Here is an 18,942-nt window from a genome sequence, read left to right on the forward strand (position 1 = left end):
CATGAGCTTAAAATTAACAAAACAGTACAATTGACTGACGGACCCCCCCCGGCCCCCCCCCCAGAAATCACGGAGGGGAGCCGGGGGAGGCCCGCCACAGACATCCAGAAAAGTCCAAAAATCAAAAATAAAAAAGGAAAAAAATCACACACGTACACATATATATATGCACATGTCGATACCGATATCAGGTCCCCTCAGAACAGCTACTAGAGCTCGGGACAGGACCGGTACCTCACCCACTCCAGATAAAGTGGGGCGAAAAAAAATAAAAATAAAAATAAAAATGAAAAACAAACAAAAAAAATAAAAAAAATAAAATAAAAAAAACTAGAAAAAACCCCGTGCAGACCGTTCACAAGGATAATAACCCGCACTCGGACGGGGGGAATGTCAGCCTGTGGGGACATCATGGTAGCGCTGGGCTTGCAGCGATCGCAGGGCCTGAGAGCCATGCAGGGAGGCTTGAGATGACTTTCGGGAAGGCTGTGTTTGCCGGACACGGGCGGATGGAGCAGCTGGGTCCCCTTGAGATGGTGGAAGGTCTAGCTGTAATTCTTGAAAGTGACGTCTCAGGTCAGAGGCAGAGGAGGCTTGGACTTGATGTCCCCTATAGGTGAAGGACAATCTAAAGGGGAACCCCCACCTGTATTTTATGCCCAGGTTCTGCAAGATCAATAGGTAGGGTTTTAAAAGTCGTCTTTTAGCAATCGTTACAGGAGATAGATCCGTGAACAGCTGTAGGGGGTAATTTTGGAAAGTGAGGTCTTGGCGATCCCTCGCTGCCTTCCTGGGTGTTTCTCAAAGAGACTGAGCACAAACCAGCCACCACCCCTAAAAGGAGAGGACAGTGAAGTGCAATACCTCATGTGTCTGGGACTAAGCATAGCTCAAGTGCAGTGTAAGACAGCCATGAGCATGCTAAATCTCTAACCTTGGCACTAGAGCAGCCAGGTGCTGTAAAATACAGCCAGTGTCTTTAACAGAACTGTTCATTCTGCTCCCACTCATACACTTCTAAATGGGAAAGAGACTTGGCGGTCACTATAAATCTAGAAGACTGGAGCAGGGCCTGGTTATCAGCGGCCTGTATAGCCCATTCTAACCCATCATACAATTATTGATGTTTCAGTGGATGTGGCCAGCACGGAGACAAGATACATATTTGGTGGTCTTGCCCACATTTGGTGGGATTCTGGTGCAGGGTCAACGGCCTACTTTCAACACTTTTTAATGTACCCTTACATAAAGATGCCTGTCATGCACTTCTTTACTCCCAGGCCTTTTCTCACATCAACAAAAAATGGCCACCTACCTCTTCATTGCCGCAAAGAGTGCTATTGCCAGAGCTTGGAGGATGCCCTCGGTTGGGTTTTAAGAAGTGAAGAGAATTCTGACTACCCTCGTTGTACGAGAAGATGACCAGTATACTTCATGACTCTCATGCCAAGTTCACTAAAGTATGGAATCTCTGGTGGCCCTATTCGCTCCCCACTCTGCCCCCAGCCAGTTTAGGTTTTCCAGACCACATTACTATACAATCTAACCCACAGGCTCCACTCTCTCTTTCAGCCTAAGCCCACATCTTTTTCTATTTTTGTCTTAATCATCTCTTTTTCTCCTCCTGGCTTGGTCCATATATCTTTCCTTCCTTTCTTGTTCTACTTTTTTCTCACCCTTGCTCCTCCTTCCCGCTCCATAACTTGCTCCCTTATTCCTTCCTATCCCAGCTTCCCCCCCTTTTTTTAATCTTCCCCTCCTTTTCTCTCCCCCTACCCTTCCCCCCTCTCCCCCACCGTGGGACGACAATCCCACCCCCGCTTCCTCACCATGTCTTTGGCCCCCGTGTCCAGTTACTCATTACCACCTTCGACACTTTTGCCAGATGCTTCTACTACTCGCTTTGAAACATTGGAAATGGGTTTTGTTTGTATTCACAAGTGATTTGATGTTTGTTCCCCTGTATGGGATCATTTTGCTCTTCTCCTCAAGACTGTAAATTGGCTTAACCAAATAAAATGATTGTACCAGAAATATGCATCACACCGTCCCCTCACTGTGGTTCACTGCAGCCAAAACTGACAGCTGCCTATATGCTAAATGAGAGCCTTTAGTGTGCAGACAGTGCGAACAGTCTCTCAGTCAAAGCAGAACTGATCCATAGACTTGTTTTTGACAAAGCAGCTGCTGAGAAGCATGAGGACGTTGTATGATGAAATGCGTAGAGTAGGGCTAGGACGTTGGCATCACAATGTACGCTGACATCATGCTTGGGGTTCAGAGCACCGGCTGGAGTCTACTTGGCCACATGATACTAATGTTTGTACTAGTGTCAATGGAGACACCTTCAAATGTGAGTAGGTGGTTAATAATACGACGAAGCATGTAGTTCTGGTGAGTTTATTTAGTACTCTCGTGGAGGATTGCACTATGTGTTTTTGGTATACAACCAGGGCCGTCTTTAAGGCAGGGCAAAAGGGGCAGCTGCCCTGGGCCCTGTCATTGTTGTGGGGCCCAAAGCAGCTGCCTCATACTTGCCAACTATCCCAGTGTAAATTCCCTTGTCCCTTGAAGTTTTAGTCCTGTACTGTGTCCTGATATCTCAGTGTGAAGTGATGGTACTAATGCTGCCCAGCTCTGCCCTATTGATGTGTACAGTTGACTCACCTGCAGACCCTGTGTTTACATGTAAATAATCAGCATCCATATGTAAATATTAGACATGTGCAGAGTAAAATATTTTGTTTCGGAATTTCGTTTTCGTCCGAAAACTTAATTTAGTTACTCCCAAAATTCGTTTTTATTTATTTCGTTTTTCGTTCAAAAATTGCATTCGTCCGAAAATCCACATGAATTACGGTCGAATCTGTCTTGGAAGGCTTATGGTGTCTGTCGAATGTATAAAGAAGATTTGACGGAGCTAACTATATAGCATACTTTAGAACCCTATTAAAGTCTATGGGACTCCAACGTTCAAAATCTAAAGTGCTAATTTTAAAGGCTAATTTGCAAGTTACTGTCCTAAAAAGTGTTTGGGGACCCGGGTCCTGCCCCAGGGGACATGTATCAATGCAAAAAAAAGTTTTAAAAACGGCCGTTTTTTCGGGAGCAGTGATTTTAATAATGATTAAAGTGAAACAATAAAAGTGTAATATTCCTTTAAATTTCGTAGGGGGGGGGGGGGTTGTCTATAGTATGCCTGTGAAGGGGCGCATGTTTCCCGTGCTTAGAATTGTCCCTGCACAAAGTGTCATTTATGCAGGAAAAAAAGTCCTTTAAAATCACTCGCAGCTATTATGAATTGTCGGCTCCGTAATACAGAGAACACTCATTGAAAGTCATTGATAAAAAAATAAATAAATAAATAAATAAAAAAGCGTGGGGGTCCCCCAAATTCAATTACCAGGCCCTTCAGGTCTGGTATGGATATTAAGGGGAACCCTGCCTCAAATTTAAGAAAAAATTTGACGTGGGGTTCCCCCTAAATATCCATAACCAGACCCTTCAGGTCTGGTATGGATATTAAGGGGAACCCCGCGTCAAATTTTAAAAAAAATTGACGTGGGGTTCCCCCTAAAAATCCATACCAGACCCTTTATCCGAGCACGCAACCTGGCAGGCCGCAGGAAAAGAGGGGGGGACGAGAGAGCGGCCCCCCTCCCTCCTGAACCGTACCAGGCCACATGCCCTCAACTTTGGGAGGATGCTTTGGGAGTCCGTGACCCCTCAAAGCACCTTGTCCCCATGTTGATGAGGACAAGGGCCTCATCCCCACAACCCTGGCCGGTGGTTGTGGAGGTCTGCGGGCGGGGGGCTTATCAGAATCTGGAAGCCCCCTTTAACAAGGGGACCCCCAGATCCCGGCCCCCCCCCTGTTTGAAATGGTAAGGGGGTACAAAAGTACCCCTACCATTTCACAAAGAAAGTGTAAAAAATGGTTGAATAAAACAAACACACTTTTGAAAAATTCCTTTATTAAAAATAAAAAAATAAAAAAAAGATTCCAGCGGCGGTAATCCACTCTTGCTATCCAGCGACGGACGATCATCTCTCCAGTGATGTCTCATCTCATCCAGCGCAGCGAACCTCCATCCTTCTTCTGTCTCCTCCACGGAGACACTGCAGGCATTCCGGCGGCTGACGTTTCTTATATACGGAGGGCGGGGCCACCCGTCACCTGACCCCGCCCCCCTCCGACGCAAGGGGAAACCCGGGGTTCCCCGTGACGTATGGGTGACCCCGCCCCCCTCTGATGTAACGGAAACCTGCCTGTGTTACATCAGAGGGGTGCGGGTCACCCCTACGTCACAAGGAACCCCAGGTTTCCCCTTGCGTCAGAGGGGGGCGGGGTCACGTGACGGGTGGCCCCGCCCTCCGTATATAAGAAACGTCAGCCGCCGGAATGCCTGCAGTGTCTCCGTGGAGGAGACAGAAGAAGGATGTATTCGCTGCGCTGGATGACATGAGACATCGCTGGAGAGATGACCGTCCGTCGCTGGATAGCAAGAGTGGATTACCACCGCTGGAATCTTTTTTTAATTTTTTTATTTTTAATAAAGGAATTTTTCAAAAGTGTGTTTGTTTTATTTAACCATTTTTTACACTTTCTTTGTGAAATGGTAGGGGTACTTTTGTACCCCCTTACCATTTCAAACAGGGGGGGGGCCGGGATCTGGGGGTCCCCTTGTTAAAGGGGGCTTCCAGATTCTGATAAGCCCCCCGCCCGCAGACCTCCACAACCACCGGCCAGGGTTGTGGGGATGAGGCCCTTGTCCTCATCAACATGGGGACAAGGTGCTTTGAGGGGTCACAGACCCCCAAAGCATCCTCCCAATGTTGAGGGCATGTGGCCTGGTACGGTTCAGGAGGGAGGGGGGGCGCTCTCTCGTCCCCCCCTCTTTTCCTGCGGTCTGCCAGGTTGCGTGCTCGGATAAAGGGTCTGGTATGGATTTTTAGGGGGAACCCCACGTCAATTTTCTTTTAAATTTGATGCGGGGTTCCCCTTAATATCCATACCAGACCTGAAGGGTCTGGTTATGGATATTTAGGGGCAACCCCACGTCAAATTTTTTCTTAAATTTGAGGCAGGGTTCCCCTTAATATCCATACCAGACCTGAAGGGCCTGGTAATTGAATTTGGGGGACCCCCACGCTTTTTTTTAAATTAATTTATTTATTTTTTTATCAATGACTTTCAATGAGTGTTCTCTGTATTACGGAGCCGACAATTCATAATAGCTGCGAGTGATTTTAAAGGACTTTTTTTCCTGCATAAATGACACTTTGTGCAGGGACAATTCTAAGCACGGGAAACATGCGCCCCTTCACAGGCATACTATAGACAACCCCCCCCCCTACGAAATTTAAAGGAATATTACACTTTTATTGTTTCACTTTAATCATTATTAAAATCACTGCTCCCGAAAAAACCGCTGTTTTTAAAACTTTTTTTTGCATTGATACATGTCCCCTGGGGCAGGACCCGGGTCCCCAAACACTTTTTAGGACAGTAACTTGCAGAATCTTTTCTCTCTGTCAAATCTTTTTTCTCTGTCGAATATTTTCTCTATATAATCTTGGACTAATAGAGGTAAGGTTAAGCACATTCGACCACAGGTTCTATAGACACAGATTGTTGTCAGAGTCATGTCGAATCTCCTATTCTATATCGAACTGTTGTAACAATGAAAACGAAAATAAAGCATTTATTTATGTCGGATCTTTCGTTTTTCGGATTTTGTGCTTTCGTTATCGTTTGTCAAAACGAAAATGAAAATAGCTGAAATTCGGACGAAAATGCATTCGGACGAAAACGAATGCACATGTCTAGTAAATATTGGCAGCATTACTAAGTAAATAGATGCGGCTGGCAGCATTGATATGTAAATAAAGGTGGCATTCATATGTGTATCATGCCCCCTGCAGTGAGGAGATGATGTTCTGTGACCTCTAGAAAACAATCAGTGAGCAGTATTACTTAACAGTAATCTCTAGCAACCAATTAACATACAGAAATCATTTGCTGTAACCTCTAGCCACTAATCAGTGAGCCCTAATGTCTGCTGTAACCTCTAGCAACCAGTCATTAAGCAGTAATGATATGCTGTAACCACTGGCAACCAATCACAATTGCTGCTTGATCTGATACAGTAAACTGATTTTAAATCTAGCTGCTATTTATTGTGTGTCTCAGAGCAGGTGGAGAGCAAAATTGCATGGGGGGGGGGGGGGGGGGCCCAAGAAAATTTTTGCCCAGGGTCCAATCAATATTAAAGACGGCCCTGTATACAACTGCAAGGATCTTATTGTGAAGAACTGAGTCACATTTATGATTGCACAATCAATGATTTTGGGACTTTCTCTTGCATGAAATACATAGATTTAGATTTTTTTGCAAACACATTTGGGCCTTTTTGCACCTTTATTAGCAATACACTTTGTTGCACATATATATTGCAAGAAGCACTTTATTGAACATGAACTTTATATAGTATTATAGCTTTTATATTTATTTATTGTATATTTATAGCACCTGATATTGTGACACATGATTGGTTGACATTTTGGTAAGGTGTAAGTACATCATTTGAGTTTTATGAGGGGTAGCGCTATCCATTTGTTTTATATTATTAGGGTTTGATGATACTTCAAAATTAGGATAGCAGCTCTCCTTTTCAATATTTTTTTTAATTTCAAAATATTTTATTTTCAAGCTATATAGAATACAATTCGATACATTTAATAATTGTTTTAAAGGTTCATTAAAAATAAATCCTGGGGAATGACAAGTTCCTGACAATAAGCTGTTAACAAATGGGGACAAGATGAAAAGGGATATTCTGTTCCAGTTGCACCAACTTACTAAGCCAAACGGTCTGGGGGAGAGCACCCAGGAAATAGAGGCATTCTCAACCCCCTGGCACCCCTAGCGGGATCATACTGTGCCGAAGGAGTGAACCCCCCACCACCCTAATGACCCTACCCCCGGGCCAAAAAATTGTTTTGACATGAATGTTCAGTTCAACGGGAAGGAACAGAAAATAAACTTATCTATAACTTTTAATATAATAAAATAAAATGGGAGATAAATATCCTCCAGTGTCATTACCAGGAATCCTCAAAACAGATAAATAAAAGGACAGAAAAAGAAGAGAGGAAAAGAAGAGAAAGATAGGGGATACGGATCTATCCTAATGCTGAGAAGGGGAGAGAGTCAGTGTGACACCATGCAAAATAGAAATCCCTATATATTTAGCCCAAGGAGCCCATTTTTTCTCAAACTGTATAGTCTTGTTGGCTAAAGTGCTGGCCAATTTTTCTTGGGTCATTATCCAGGAAACATTTCTTCTAACCTCCGATAAGAAGGGCCTAGGTTTCTTCCAAGCTTTCGCTATTATAAGCTTGACTCCTGTGAGTATGAAGTGAATCAATATTTTTTTTTAACACAGTGGCTATTAACTTTAAAATAGGTCCGTGGCAACGTTTTGGCCCTTGAAAATTCTTTCAAAGTTATGTATCGTTGGTATTTTACACCCAAAATTCCTACCATCATACCCATCCAAATGCTTCTGAGGATACCCAGATTTGGGTGATATGAAACATATATGATGGACCTGTCCCAAGGGCAGGAGGTTATGGATTGGGGTACACACATTGGTCAATATGGTTCTTCATGTCAGTTTACGGAAAGACCCATTTTACATAAACCTATTGCTAACCTGACCTAGCTGGAACGCATCTTAATTACTCAAATTTTAATGGCGATGAAGCAATCTATAGCATGGTCATGGAAGACACAACTTTTCTGCTTTGAAGAGGTTAAAAACAGGATTCATGGTACGCTCACTAATGAAAAACAAATTCCAACAGACGTGACAGCCCTGGATAGACCCTTAGCCGCCTTCTCTGGTTACACGTGGTGCAGTTTAAAAGCCCCTGGGGTACCCATCTCCCCCCTCCTCCCTCTATTTACATGCTTCATCCCCTCTTTGTTGAGCTTTTGTAGGCTTCAGGTGAACAGTGTAAGCCGTGGCCATTTAGTTTTACCCTTATTCCCCCTCCTCCTTTTTTTTTTTTGCGTCAGTCCTCCCATTTATATCTTCATGCTAGGGCATCTGTGATTTAGATTGCATGTGATATTCATTCGATTGCATGAATGGTGTCCTTTTGGCAAATGATCCATATGTCTCAGATGCTTAGTTTACTCTTACTAATTGATGGTCCGAAAAGAAGAACGCATTTCAAAAAAGTTATAAATTGATTTGCATTTTTATGAGTGAAATAAGTATTTGATCCCCTATCAATCAGCAAGATTTCTGGCTCCCAGGTGTCTTCTTTAGAGGTAACGATCAGAAATTATAAGCATTTTCTTTAAGCCCTGGTTCACATTTGTGCGATTTGACATGCGATTTGACATGTCAAATCGGCGGCAATGGCACAGTTCTAATCGGTGCGATGCTGCATTTGCGGCAGTTTCTGTACTACTATTTGCGATTTCGGTGTGCAATTTCCATTGACATCTGTACAAAAACCGTGTACCTTCAAATCTTGGGTGAGAACCTCCTTCCCTCAGCCGGGGCATTGAAAATGGGTCATGGGAGGGTATTCCAGCATGTCAATGTCCCAAAACACAAGGAAAAGGCAACAAAGGAATGGTTTAAGAAGTACATTAAGATCCTGGAGTGGCCTAGCCAGTCTCCATCCCATAGAAAATATGTGTAGGGAGCTGAAGATTCGAGTTACCAAACGTCAGCCTCAAAACCTTAATGACTTGGAGAGGATCTGCAAAGAGGAGTGGGACAAAATACCTCCTGAGATGTGTGCAAACCTGGTGGCCAACTACAAGAAATGTCTGATCCGTGATTGCCAACAAGGGTTTTGCTACCAAGTACTAAGTCATGTTTTGGAGGGGTCAAATACTTATTTCACTCATTAAAATGCAAATCAATTGATAACTAGAGATGGCCTTGCGGTTCGCGGCAAATTTTGCGTGTTTGCGATTCGCCAAACCGGCGTACTTCTGGCGCTGTTCACCCGGCGGACATATGCATTTACATTGTGAAAGAACTTTGACCCATGATGACACATCCATCATGGGATACAGGACAATTGAGACATTTCAGCACACCTACCTTATAAATAGACCTGATCTGGCGGCCATTTTACATTCTGTCTTATGTCAGTGTAGGGACAGGACGCTGTGTGGAGCAGGGAGAGACTGTAGTGACACAAATCACTAGCTGTTAGGTCCAAAAAGTCCTTTTAAGGACTGGTATAGGTGTACAGTATATAGGGTTCTGGTGCACTGCTGTGCTGGTTATTGCTAAGTGCACTGCTGACTGATTCTGCAGCTGTCTTTTGTCAGTGTAGGGACAGGACGCTGTGTGGAGCAGGGACAGTCAGTTTAATCACTAGCTATTACTATTAGGTCCACAAAGGTCCTTCTAAGGACTGGTATAGGTGTACAGTGTATAGGACTGTACACGTATAATCTACTTTCTTTCAAATATAGAAAGAATATTATACTTGACTGCTGCCCGATTCTGCAGCTGTCTTTTATCAGTGTAGGGACTGAGGGACAGTCTGCAAATCACTAGCTACTAGGTCCACAAAGGTCCTTTTAAGGACTGGTATAGGTGTACAGTGTATAGGGTGTTGGTGATTGCTGAGTGCACTGCTGCCCGATTCTGCAGCTGTCTTTTGTCAGTGTAGGGACTGAGGGACAGTCTGCAAATCACTAGCTACTAGGTCCACAAAGGTCCTTTTAAGGAATGGTATAGGTGTACTATTTGGTGTGCAGTATATAGGTGTGTAATACACATATAAAATACTTGCACATATAGAAAGCATAGTATAGTGCATTTCCACTGTGCAGCATTGTGACTGCTGAGTGGTTCTGCAGCGATACTACAAAGAGTGACAAACGCAATAAAAAAAAAGTATTATAACTGGTGTGATAGACCAGTGGCCCCCAAAAACGACAGATTGAAGCGGGGTGTTATATACCTTCTTCCACATACATACTGCACTTTTCAAGAGACTTTTGTCACAGGGTCATTTAAAAAATGACAGGCAGAGGAAGAGGCAGGCCCTTCCGCAGGGGTGGTAGGGGTAGGGCAGGAGCAACAGACTTGAGCCAAAGTGGCAAATTGCAGAAGGTGCGTGCAATTACGTCAAAGGACGCACCAGACTTGGTTGAGTGGCTCACTCAGCCTTACTCTTCTGCACCCTCCTCATCCTCTCGATCTGCACCCTCTTCACTCTCTGCTGTGTGCACCCCCTAAGACACTACCACCAACACCACCACCACCATATACCTTCCCGCTTGAGTCACAGGAATTATTTTCCGATCCAACACAAGACATTGCCGATCCGAAGTCACTCTTGGCATTGGATCAGGAAGAGGAGGTAACAACAACCGCCACTCAGCAGTCTGACAACAGTACCCAGATCAGCCCAAGGGGGAGGTTGGTCCCCGCTGTTGCTGCCTACTCCGAGATCTCTAATTATAGCGGTGGGGAAGGTGATGTCGACGATGACGTGTCTAGTGATGTCACGTGGTTGCCCACAAGAGAGGAAGAGGAGGGGAGTTCAGAGGGAGATATGGACCAGCAGATAGGGAGGAGAAGCAGGCGGAACTTAGATTGCACAGCAGGGACAAAGCAGACTGCTAATGTATCAGGATCGAGGCATCAACCATGTACGGTCACATCTGGCACTCCCAGGACACCTGCACATGCCTCCGCAGTGTGGGCTTTTTTTAACGTGTCCGCTGCTGACAATAGCGTTGCCATCTGCAATCTTTGCAGTCAACGCATTAGTCGCGGTAAGCCCAACACTCACCAAGGGACGACCGCCTTAAGAAGGCACATGAGCTGCCATCACGGAGCCCAGTGGGAGCAACAGAACCCACAAAATCACACTCCAGACTCTCGCCGTCCAGCCTCGTCTTCTACTTCTCCTTGTCCTCTCTCCTCACAATTGTCCTCCACTCCACCTTCCATCATGCCATCCTCACATTTTTCTGGAAAAAGGCAGGCTTCCGTGGGCCAAATGTTCGAGCGTAAAAAAATGATGAGCCGGATAACCCTCTTGCCCAGCGGTTGATGGCTGGCTTGTCAGAACTGATAGCCCGCCAACTACTGCCATATAAACTGGTGGACTTGGAGGCCTTCCGAAAATTTGTGGCCATTGGAACACCACAATGGAAGGTCCCAGGAAGGAAGTATTTCTCACAGAAGGGCATCCCAGAGCTATATGGCCATGTTCAGCGGCAAGTGAATGTATCTCTGGCACACAGTGTCGGTGCCAAGATACATCTGACCACAGACACGTGGTCTAGCAAACACGGGCAAACACGTGGTCTACTGCCCACTGGATGAACCTTCTGACGGCCATCAAGCATGTAACCCGTGGCACCCGTGTAGATTTGGTTTTACAGCCACGGATTGCATGCAGGCCTGGCTCTTCTCCTCTTCCTCCTACTCCCTCCTCCTCCCTCTCCTCCTCGGCTGACTCCTCCTTTTCCGCTGCTAGCGTCTCTTCCGCTGCGCCGCCCAAGCTCCCCAGAACCTATTTGACATGCCAGGTGAGACGTTGCCATGCTGTGCTGCGTCTGTTGTGCCTGGAAGCCAAGAGCCACACTGGCCCTGCACTCCTTTCAGCTTTGCGTTCACAGGCAGATCAGTGGCTTACACCGCTCAATTTGACAGTTGGTAAAGTGGTGTGTGACAACGGTGCCAATCTGCTTAGCGCATTGAAACAGGGAAAAATTACGCACGTGCCATGCATGGCACACGTCTTAAACTTGGTTGTACAGCGATTCGTTGTCCAATACCCTGGGGTCCAGGACATCTTGCGGCAGGCAAGGAAAATCTCGGCCCATTTCAGAAGATCTTACACGGCCATGGTTCGCCTTGCTGACATTCAGCGGCGACACAATCTGCCAGTCAGACGTCTTATTTGCGATTGCCCGACGTGATGGAACTCAACCTTCTATATGCTTGATAGGCTGCTCCAGCAGAAACATGCAGTTAACGACTACCTGTATGAACTCTGCGGCAGAACAGGTTCTGGGGAGCTTGGTTTTTTTTCACCGCGCCAGTGGCTGCTCATGCGCGACGCATGCAGACTTCTGCGGCCATTTGATGAGATCACCAAACTGGTCAGTCGCAGCCATGGCGCCATCAGTGACACGGTACCTTATGCCTTCTTTATGGAGCGTGCATTGCTTCGTGTCATTGATCAAGCCGTGGAGGAGCAGGAAGATGAGGAAGTCGCAATGCTGGATGAATTCCCAGGGGGGGCTACTCTATCTGAGACAAGTCAACAACAGGAGTCTGAAGAGGAGTCAAAGGAGGATGGTACCGGGGTGGATGAAGAGGAGCAAGAATAGCATGCTTTAAACCTTTCTGGGATCCCTGTTGTTGTGCATGGATGGGGAGTGGAGAACGAGGAGGACGACATTATCCTGGATGATGAGCAGGAGCCAGGCCACCACACCGCTTTCAGTTTAGTGCAAATGGGGGCCTTCATGCTCCAGTGTTTTAACAGGGACCCCCGTATAAAAAGGGTCAAGGGCCAGTACTGGGTGGTAACGTACTTAGACCCCCGGTACAAACACAAAATGGCAGAAATGTTACCACCGTCACAGAGGGCTGTCAGAATGGAGCACTTACAGACCTTGCTTTGACAACTGCTGCATTCTGCTTTTGCGTGCGCTGGCAGAGGAGGAATTCCCACTCCCAGAGAAAGAGTTGTGGGTACCAATCCAACAGTGCCTGCAAGAAGAGGGCGGTTTAAAGATGTGTTGGTGACTTCTGATATGAGGTCATTTTTTCAGCCGACCCATCGACAGGTGTCATCTGGATCCAGCATCAGGGAACGCCTAGATGGACAGGTGTCCGACTACATCGGGTTAACGGCCGATGTGGACGCTCTGAGGAGTGATGAACCCCTGGACTACTGGGTGGGCAGGCTTGACCTCTGGCCAGAGCTTGCCCAATTTGCAATGGAACTGTTGGCTTGCCCCTAGTCCGGTGTCCTGTCCGAAAGGACGTTCAGCGCAGCAGGGGGGATCGTGACCGATAAGCGCACTCGCCCAGCTCACGACAGTGTTGACTACCTGACATTTATAAAAATGAATGAGGCATGGATCTCAGAGGAATTCAACACATGTGACCAGTAGACCATGTATTTGCATAACTCTATAAACGATTTATTTAATCAAGCACACGGACCTTTTTTCTACCTTTGGCTCACTTCCTTGTACAAAAAAAGCACACCGTACTATATGCCCATACCCTCCTGTTTGAAGAGGTTGAGCGGTGTCATATTTTTGGGTCCCGCAGCGAGTTGCTGGTATCAGTGCTGCTGTCAGTGCTCTCTATCTCGGTGCTGGTGTCAGTGCTCTCTCTCTATCTCGGTGCTGGTGTGGTCTCAGTGCTCTCTATCTCGGTGTTGGTGTGGTCTCAGTGCTCTCTATCACGATGCTGGTGTTAGTGCTCTCTATCACGGTGCTAGTGTGGTGTCACTGCTCTCTATCTCAGTGCTGGTGTGGTGTCAGTGCTCTCTATCTTGGTGCTGGTGTGGTCCCAGTGCTCTCTATCACGGTGCTGGTGTGGTGTCAGTACTCTCTAACTCGGTGTTGGTGTCAGTGCTCTCTATCTTGGTGCTGGTGTGGTGTCAGTGCTCTCTATCTCGGTGCTGGTGTCAGTGCTCTCTATCACGGTGCTGGTGTGGTGTCAGTGCTCTCTATCTCGGTGCTGGTGTCAGTGCTCTCTATCACGGTGCTGGTGTGGTGTCAGTGCTCTCTATCTCGGTGCTGGTGTGGTCTCAGTGCTCTCTATCACTGTGCTGGTGTGGTGTCAGTGCTCTCTATCACGGTGCTGGTATCAGTGCTCTCTATCATGGTGCTGGTGTGGTGTCAGTGCTCTCTATCTCTGTGCTGGTGTGGTCTCAGTGCTCTATATCATGGTGTTGGTGTGGTGTCAGTGCTCTCTAACTCGGTGCTGGTGTCAGTGCTCTCTATCTCGGTGCTGGTGTCAGTGCTCTCTATCTCGGTGCTGGTGTCAGTGCTCTCTATCAAGGTGCTGGTGTGGTGTCAGTGCTCTTTATCTCAGTGCTGGTGTCAGTGCTCTCTATCAAGGTGCTGGTGTGGTGTCAGTGCTCTCTATCTTGGTGCTGGTGTCAGTGCTCTCTATCACGGTGCTGGTGTCAGTGCTCTCTATCATGGTGCTGGTGTCAGTGTTCTCTATCATGGTGCTGGTGTGGTGTCAGTGCTCTCTATCTTGGTGCTGGTGTGGTGCCAGTGCCCTCCATCTCGGTGCTGGTGTGGTGTCAGTGCTCTCTATCTCGGTGCTGGTGTGGTCTCAGTGCTCTCTATCACGGTGCTGGTGTGGTGTCAGTGCTCTCTATCACGGTGCTGGTGTGGTGTCAGTGCTCTCTATCTCAGTGCTGGTGTGGTGTCAGTGCTCTCTATCACGGTGCTGGTGTGGTGTCAGTGCACTCTATCTGAGTGCTGGTGTGGTGTCAGTGCTCTCTATTACGGTGCTGGTGTGGTGCCAGTGCTCTCTATATCCGTGCTGGTGTGCTCTCAGTGCTCTCTATCACGGTGCTGGTGTGGTGTCAGTGCTCTCTAACTCGGTGCTGGTGTCAGTGCTCTCTATCTCGGTGCTGGTGTCAGTGCTCTCTATCTCGGTGCTGGTGTCAGTGCTCTCTATCAAGGTGCTGGTGTGGTGTCAGTGCTCTCTATCTTGGTGCTGGTGTCAGTGCTCTCTATCACGGTGCTGGTATCAGTGCTCTCTATCATGGTGCTGGTGTCGGTGTTCTCTATCACAGTGCTGGTGTGGTCTCAGTGCTCTCTATCATGGTGCTGATGTGGTGTCAGTGCTCTCTATCACGGTGCTGGTGTCAGTGCTCTCTATAACGGTTCGGATGATCATCTCCTGCACCATCTTCATAGCCTGCCCTGACCTTTCCTCTCCTCCATGGCCTTCATGCGCTTCTGAATTGTCAAAATTTCACAAATAAAAAAAGAATGCTTGTCGTTGTCGATCCCAGATTCACTTAATACTTTTGTTATGTCAGTGTCCATGTGGTGGGACTATATGTGCACATCTAGTAAGTATTTTTGGCTAAACATATGACCTGTAGGTTTTTAAGGTTCGCCTGCCATTAAAGTCAATGGAGCCCGCCGCAAACTTTGCGGTTCGCAAACTTTTGCCTGCATTCGTGGTTCGCGAAACGTCCCATCGGAAGTTCGTCCATCACTATTGATAACTTTTTTTAAATGCTTTTTTTTGTTCTGTCTCTCACTGTTAAAATAAACCTACCATTAAAATTATAGACTGAACATTTCTTTGTCAGTGGGCAAACGTACAAAATCAGCAGGGGATCAAATACTTTTTTCCCTCACTGAATAAGGGAAATAAGGATACTAGGAAGTTTTCTCACCATCTGCTTTCCGCTATAATGGAACAGATCTCCTGGGAAACAGATGTAAACACTTCCTGCTCTCTCCACTTCAGTCTTTCCAGTGGCGCCAGCTCTCTGCGTAGCTGAGCGCATGCACAGTCTGTCTAGCATAGCCTGTCAGTGGCGAAGGCACTTGACGGATCCATAGGCTTGTTGGTGTTATTTGGCTGCATTCTGTGGGCAGGCTCTTGAGGACTTGCTGTACCCAATAGTGGTCATTAATAGGGGCATTCCTTGAACCTTGCACTCTTTATGTAGTGCACCCCTGAACCCTGCAATCTGTACGTAGCACACCCCTGAACCATGACCTCTGTACGTAGTGCACCCCTCAACCCTGCACCGTCTACGTAGTGGACCCCTGAACCCTGTACTTAGTGCACCCTTGAACCCTGCACTCTGTACGTAGCACACCCCTGAACCCTGCACTCTGTACATAGCGCACCCCTGCACTCTGTATGTAGAGCACCTCTAAACCATGCACTCTGTATGTAGCATACCTCTGAACCCTGGACTCTGTACATAGCACACCCCTGAACCCTGCACTCTGCGCACCCCTGATCCCTGCACTCTGTGCGTAGCACACCCCTCATCCCTGCACCCTCTACATAGTGCACCCCTGAACCCTGTATGTAGCACATCTCTGAACCCTGTGCTCTGTACGTAACGCACCCCTGATCCCTGCTCTCTGCACGTAGCATAATCCTGGCATAATCCTAAACTCTGCACTCTGTACCTAACGCACTTCTAAACCCTGCACACTGTACGTAGCAAGACCCAAACTGGTCAAACCATGTCTTAATGGCACTGGCTTTGTACACAGTCATGTTGGAACTTCCCCAAACTGTTGTCACAAGCCGTAGAGCACAAATCTTCCTGGTTTTAGATATACGGAGAGGATGTGAGTATGTGTTCAACTGTACAATCTTAATAAATCTTTTGGAAAATGGTATTATGCTATGGGAGCATCTTTTCTCTGCATGTGGGTGATACGGATGAACATCTAAAAGAGCAAAGCAAAGAATGGTCACTAAAGGAGTGGATCTGGAAACTGCCGCACAGTGGCAAACACTGTGAAAGTGAAATACCCCTTTGAGGGGTGAATATTTCCGATGAGTACAATACCTTAGGGGGCACTATAAGGAGCACCAACACAAAGGACACATGCCTGAAGAGCACCTGTCACTTTTTTGCAAAGGACTTTGTGGGTTATTTACTAAAGGCAAATCCACTTTGCACTGCACGTACACTTGGAAGTGTAGTCTCTGTAGATCTGAGGAGGACATGCAAGGAAAATAAAAAACAGCATTTTTGCTTTCTAGATGATTGGATGATAAAATCAGCAGAGCTTCCCTTATTTCAGATCTTCCCCTCAGATTTACAATGACTGCACTTCAAAGTGCACTTGTAGTGCAAAGTGGATTTGCCTTTAGTAAATAAACCCCTTTGTGTTGCAAAAAGGACTGTGTTTATTACATTGTTCACCAAAGTACCAGTCAATTTAAATAAGATTTCACTTTTTGTCATATTTATGCATTATCACATTGCAAGCCATTTTTTTTTTTTTTTTTTTTTTTTTGCAAATCTGTTTATTGGAATTTCAGACAGTGAACAAGTAACCAAAAGCAAAACAAGACAGACAAAAACAAAAACAAAAACACATACATTGGTCACGATTAGTGTTACAGGCGTGACGTGTAAAGAGTTGCAATATAAGACAGTGCATTACATAAAAAAACATGTCGGAGAATTCAAGGCATCTCACCGGCCACAAAGAGCCGACTCCATGTGCAGTAGGATGACTCAGGACTAAACCATGCTACTCAGACATACAACATTTCCACTAGTGCATATTCCTATTCATTTACAAACGAAAATGCGTTAAGTAGGCTATGGGTCTGAGGCCGTGGAGGCATCCGCCAGCCAGCTGGACCAGACCTTGTCATATTTTTGCGGGCAACCTCTATTAACATAGCAGTCCTTGTAGAGAGGCAGGCTGTCGTTCACCAATTTTTTCCACAGGGAGAGAGGGGGAGGAGTGGGCTTACGCCAGCTGAGCGCAATGGCCTTGCGGGCATAGAAGAGAAGTAGCCCAGCTAGGGTGCGCCGCGCCACAGTGGGAATTAGCTGATCTAGCAGGCCCAGTATGCAAGTTTCTATAGAGAGTGGGAGCGATATGGAGGTGACCTGTGTAATGACCCCTAGTATCTCCTTCCAATAGTCAACAATGGCTGGGCAGGTCCAACATTGCAAGCCATTTAGCTGCATATAGCACTAGTCACTGGCAGGTGTAATACTAGCCAGTACAGGCTGGGTATTTTTACATTTTATAGACAAAGTAATCTACACATTCTGACAAAGTTAGTTTTTTCCAGCTTGTGTAGTGATTACAGAAGCATTGTATACAATGACAGTTTCTCGTGCATCAGGGCCAAAACAGGTAGCAAATAAGGTATAAACCATCAAAACTTATAAACTAATGTCAGCGCTCAACAGCAATGTAATCTACAAGTCCGTGCCTGCTGAAGTTATAATTATTGGCAGAATCATATTCTTCAACATAATGTAGTAAAGAAAAACACAGAGAGCGCTCATTGGCATAATGTAAAAAATCTTTAATTGGTTAAAATAAACATTTAGTACTCATGAAAGTCGAATAAAGCTCCTCTGTCCATTAGTGCCAACGCATTTCAAGACAGTCTTTTCATCAGCCAACACCAGGAGATGCTATGATCTTTATCTCCCTCTATAGGACCTTATAGAGACCACTCCCCTTTACTTGGCATATAATTATACAGTAGTAAAATTACAAACTTACAAAATTATAACGTTAATGCCTAGAATAGCATAATATATCTCCTTGCTTTTCTTTTATATCTCAACACTTCAACATATCAGCTGCTTATTAGTGAATATCTGAGAGCAGAAATAAAATTAGACACCTGTGAGAGTAATGCCTCTGGACTGTGTGGATCATCTGTAGTTGTGGTATCTCCAAGCTAAACGATGATGTTCTCTCAATGGGTTACTGAGGTTGAGCTCTTGAAATATAAATTGAACATTTATTATAGTTATGTAAAACTAACCATTTATAAATAAATCCAGAAGTGCATGAGGCACAAAGTGGCAGGATTCTTCTGAGTGTGTTGTGTACGCACAAAGTGCAGGGTCCAGGAGTGCGTATGCACATACTGCAGAGTTCAGGAGTATGCTACACACACTACACAGTACAGGGTTCGAAATGCACTACGCACGGGTGTGGGTTACGTAGATAATGCAGGGTTCAGGAGTATGCTACGTGCAAAGTGTGGGTTTTCTGGAGTATGCTTTACACAAGGTGCAGGGTTCAGAAGTGCATTTTGCAGATAGTGCAGAGATCAGGAGTATGCTAGGAACAGAGTGAAAGGTTCAGGAGTACTTTATGCAGGTTTCAGCCCTCTTCCATAGCTTCTTACCTCCACATCTCACGTC

Source organism: Lithobates pipiens, unplaced genomic scaffold (assembly GCF_037356315.1).
Source record: "Lithobates pipiens isolate NorthernLeopardFrog02 unplaced genomic scaffold, aLitPip1_a1.2 Scaffold_8, whole genome shotgun sequence".
In the NCBI taxonomy this organism is placed as follows: Eukaryota; Metazoa; Chordata; class Amphibia; order Anura; family Ranidae; genus Lithobates; species Lithobates pipiens.